Source organism: Eptesicus fuscus, chromosome 21 (genome assembly GCF_027574615.1).
Source record: "Eptesicus fuscus isolate TK198812 chromosome 21, DD_ASM_mEF_20220401, whole genome shotgun sequence".
NCBI lineage: Eukaryota > Metazoa > Chordata > Mammalia > Chiroptera > Vespertilionidae > Eptesicus > Eptesicus fuscus.
Genome location: NC_072493.1, coordinates 41345113 through 41350234, shown reverse-complemented (window position 1 = coordinate 41350234; position 5122 = coordinate 41345113). Strand labels below are relative to the sequence as shown.

Sequence of the window (5122 nt, the reverse complement as noted above, 5' to 3'; positions counted from 1 at the left end):
AATATCAATAAAAACATATTTTTAAAATAATTTGAGTCCTGGCTGGTGTGGCTCAGTTGATTGGAGTGTCATTCCGTACACCAAAAGGTGGCGAGTTCAATTCTCAGTCAGGGCACATACCCAGGTTTCGGGTTTGGTCACTGGTCGGAGTATTAGAGGCAAAAATAGAACACTGGGGACTAGCTATGGTTATGGGGAATATTAATCATGCTCTGTTAACCATGATTGCCTTGTTCTGGCTAAAGAAAGGACATTCTAACCCGGCTGGGAGTTGTATGCTCCCAGGACCTGGGAGTCAACCTTGGACTTGGGAGTCAACCTTGGAATGTGGTCCATTCTCATTCAAGAACTGCCTATTCTCATGGAAAGATTAACAAATTTGCTGCCCAAACAGTGGAGTCCCACCCCAGCCTGCAATCCCTGCTTCCCCACGTAATCCTGTCCTACCCAATGTGAGCAGCTGGCTTATGGGGGGCTGCGGAGCAGATTCTTGTGGGTGACCTGCTGCTCCCCCCTGCTGCCGGCAGGATTGGAATAAACGCTCATGTATGTTCAACCCTGTCCCTGCTGAATTGGCTCAAGCAGTGACAGGCAGCTCAGACCCACTGATTGTCCAGTTAAAGGGGCACATGCAGCCAATCTGTGTTTGTCTCTCTCTCTCTCTTTCTCTGCCCCCCTTCCTCTCTTTATACATACATACATACATACATACATACATACATACATAAAACAAAATACATGTTAAAAAAATTTGAGCTTCCATCCTGGCTAGTATGGCTCAGTTGGCTGGGCGTCCTTCAGTGCACCAAAAGGTTTTGGGCTATCCCAGCCAGCCTGGCTCAGTGGTTGAGCATTGACCTATGAACCAGAAGGTCACAGTTCAATTCCTAGTCAGGGCACACGCCCGGGTTGTGGGCTGGAACCCTAGTTTGGAGCATGCAGGAGGCAGCTGATCAATGATTCTCATCACTGATGTTTCTCTCTCCCTCTCCCTTCCTCTCTGAAATCAATAAAAATATTTTTTAAAAATATTTTTTTTCAGCTCAATTCCCAGTAGAGGGTGTACAGGAGGCAGCCAATCTATGTTTCACTCTCTCCCTCTCTTCCTCTCCCTCTAAAAATCAATTTTTAGAAATCTGAAAGTTACTTCTTCCTCTCACATTCTAGTGTTTTTTTTTTTAAAAAAATGGAAGCCTTGAAAGTGTGGCTCAGTGGTCGAGGGTCAACCTATGAGCCAGGAGGTCACAGTTCGATTCCCAGTTGGGGCCCAGGCCCAGGTTGCGGGCTCAACCCCCAGTAGGGGATGTACAGGAGGCAGCCTGTCAATGAGTCTCTCTCATCATTGATGTCTCTATCTCTCTCCTACCCCTTCCTCTCTAAAATCAATACCAAAAAAATATATTTTTTAAAAAGTTGAGCTTCTGCTCTTCCCTCTTGCGGCCATCGTAGGAGCGCCAGCGGTCAAAATGAAGTTCAATCCCTTTGTGACTTCTGACCGGAGCAAGAACCATAAAAGGCATTTCAATGCACCTTCCCACATTCGAAGGAAGATTATGTCGTCTCCTCTTTCCAAAGAGCTGAGACAGAAGTACAATGTTCGGTCCATGCCCATCCGAAAGGATGATGAAGTTCAGGTTGTTTGAGGACATTACAAAGGGCAGCAAATTGGCAAAGCAGTCCAGGTTTACAGGAAGAAATATGTCATCTACATTGAACGAGTGCAACGGGAGAAAGCTAATGGTACAACTGTTCATGTGGGCATTCACCCCAGCAAGGTGGTTATCACTAGACTAAAGCTGGACAAAGACCGCAAAAAGATCCTTGAACGTAAAGCCAAATCTCGCCAAGTAGGAAAGGAAAAGGGCAAATACAAGGAAGAAACAATTGAGAAGATGCAGGAATAAAGTAATCTTATATACAACTTTCATTAAAAACTTAAAATGAGAAAAAAAAAAAAAGTTGAGCTTCTGCCAGGTGAGGAGGGTGGGGGCTGGGAGGAGGTGGGCAAAGAGAGGGGGGATATGGAGGACATTTCTAATAGTGTAAACAGTAAAAACATGAGGCGTGTTTTTTATCAACCTTTTAGAATTATAAAATAGGGATACTTACTCTTTCCCATAAGCCTTTGGGGTCTTCTACATTTTGCACCAGACCATATGTTACCAACTCAAATTAATAAATAACGTTACTGTAAAATATTAGCCCAGCACTTGGCCCGAAATAAGTCACCATTGGGAGCTGTGCTGATATGATGACGGGAAATGTATGGGCACCTTTGCTGGGCCCCGCCCTGCCCACCTCCCCTCCATTCGCCAACCCCGAGCACTCATGCCGGGAACCCCTGTCTCCTCGGGGCCTCTGCCACGCTGGCCCAGCCCAACCCCAGCCCTGGAAGTGTTTGATCTGACCACTTCAGAGCCCTCACCTTGGGCCTGCCGCCCATCAGAGGCAGCGGGAGCTGGGGATCCACCCCAGATGGGCCTTTGAAGGTGAGATGAAAGCCAAAGCCAGTGTGAGTGGCCAGGTGGGGGACTCATGAATGCCAGGGCTGGGCCAGGAAGAGCCATAGGCTGGGGAGACGAGGAGGCAGAAAATATAAGCCTTCCTGAGCACCTGCTGTGTACCCAGATATGTGCTGGACAACACTTGGGACACAGTGGTGACAGACCCTCACAGGGCAGTGGCGGAGACAGGCCAGTGACAACCTAGAGTGCACAGTGTTGGGATGGGGTCCCTGGTGAAGTCAAGGAGGGCTTCCCAGAGGAGGGGAAGCCAAGCTCCTCAGAGAGTCTATGACACCCATGGAAACGACCTTTTTGGCCATATGGATGACATGTGCCTTCACTCCCTCGAATCAGCTGCACTGGCTTTCTTTCTGATTCCCGAACTCTCCAAGCTTGTTCCCAACCTCTGAGCCATTGTACTTGCTGTTCCTTCAGCCTGGCTCTCTTTTCTCAGTTCCTTATCAGGTGTGCTCCTTCTCAGTCGGATTGCAGATCAATTATTCTGGCACTATTTAACTCTTTAAAAATCCCCTTGTTTCACCTGGCTGGTGTGGCTCAGTGGATGAGTATGAACCAGGAGGTCAAGATTTGATTCCCGGTCAGGGCAATTGCCTGGATTGCAGGCTTGATCCCCAGTAGGGAGTGTGCAGAAAGTGGCTGATCAATGATTCTCTCTCATCATTAATGTTTCTATCTCTCTCACCCTCTCCCTTCCTCTCTGAAATCAATAAAAAAACATACTAAAAGAAAATTCCCTGTCTGGCTGGTATTGCACAGTGGTTGAGCATCGACCTATGAACCAGATCAGGGTTTGATTTGGGGTCAGGGCACATGCTCGGGTTGCGGGCTTGACCCCCAATGTGGGGTGTGCAGGAGGCAGCCAACCGAGGATTCTCTCTCATCACTAATGTTTCTATCTCTCTCTCTTTCTCTTCCTCTCTGAAATAAATAAAAAAAATTTTTTTTTCTTAAAAATTCCCTTGTTTCTAGTTTTGTTGACTCCTTTATTTCCTGCCTTCCCAGCTAGGATGTGGCTTCCCCTCAGCCCTGCTTCCTCATTCCTGGCAGGGTGCCTGACGAAGGATTGATGCCCGGTAAATGTTTATTACATGAAGGAAAAAAGCCAAGATCCCCAGGACAAACCACAGTCTGGTGAAGTGCGGGGAAGGGAGTTCCAGGCAGAGGGAACAGCATGGACGAAGGGGTGGAGCAGAGAGAGAGAGAGAGAGAGAGAGAGAGAGAGAGAGAGAGAGAGAGAGAGAGAGAGAGAGAGAGAGTGATGTTTCAGAGGCCCTGGGGAAGCGGGTGCAAGGCTGGAAGGAGGAATCAGAGCGGGGAGAGGAGAAGGAGGGAGAGAGGAGGAGAAGAGAGAAGCAGGAGCGGGGAGTGGGAAAACATAGGAGTCAGCTGTGCCCTTTCAAGCTGGGGTAAAAGGGCCGGGAGCTTTGATCCGCTGGACCGCTGGAGGTGGCAGGCTCTTCCTGGGACCTTTTCCTGGAGGGGTGGCGGCTCCGAGGTGCCTTTCTGGGAGATCTGGCTGGCTGGCTTGCAGAGGCGGGCCTGAGGCACTGGCCTCTCCTCCCAGAGCCGGCTAAGGGTTTCACGCAGAACATTCCAGGACGGGATCTTCTGTAACAGGCCATGAGGGCTTGGCAGCCCTGCCCGGTCTGCCCGGGTCACTGCTCAGGCCTCCTCCCTCCTCGGCGTCCCTGCTCCCCACGGCAGCTGGAGGCAGTGCTTTTTACAGAACACTTCCAAACTGTTCATAGGTAATTAAGGGCACAGGGCACAGATTTCAAGAGGTATGGGAGGGGTTACAGTGAACCCTTACCCTCCTCCCCTCCCCTTGGGGCCCCTCCTGGGAGGCCCTGGAGCCTCCAGCTTCTTGAGTTTTCTCCCAGAGATGGTCTCTCCCGTGTAAGCACAGACGGTGAAATCCTATGCACGTTATTAGCATGACTCTGCACTGTATTTTTGTTGTTGTTAATCCTCACCCAAGGATATGATTTTTATTGATTTCAGAGAGGAAGGGAGAGGGAGAGAGAGAGGTAGAAACATCAATGATTAGAGAGAATCATTGATTGGCTGCCTCCTGCACACCCCCTACTGGGGATCGAGCCCACAACCCGGGCATGTGCCCTTGGCCGGAATCGAACCTGGGACCCTTCAGTCCGCAGGCGGAAGCTCTATCCACTGGGCTGTTAAGGTAAAAACAAACAAACAAACATTCAAAACTGTAAATTTTGTGAGTTTATTTATTTGAACCAAACTGTCAATTGCCAGGAAGCAGTATCTCTCAGTGGACTGGGATAATGCTCCAGGGAATGGTGGGTTTTCCTCTATTTTTACTTACATTGCAATCACAGGAGGGGAGGCAGGTGGGTTACATGAACTCCATTGGTGACAGATTAGAGAGGCGGGAGAAAGCAAAGCGGGGAAACCTCTGGGGTTGGATAAAAAGTGAAATGATAGACACATACTTAGGTGGGTGCAGGATAGCCAACAGTCAACAATCAACATGATGACATGAAGGAATTTGTGGTGTCTGTCCGGGCACCCAGGCACATTAGGTTGTGCCGGAGGGGTAATAAAAAAAAAAAGGGAAGTTACAAGTTACC

General features: G+C 49.0%; 1 pseudogene; it reads left to right on the top strand.

Moving 5' to 3' along the window:
- The first annotated feature begins 1430 nt into the window (after positions 1 to 1430).
- On the top strand, positions 1431 to 1945 carry LOC103296362 (60S ribosomal protein L26-like; annotated as a pseudogene).
- Positions 1946 to 5122: the final 3177 nt, after the last annotated feature.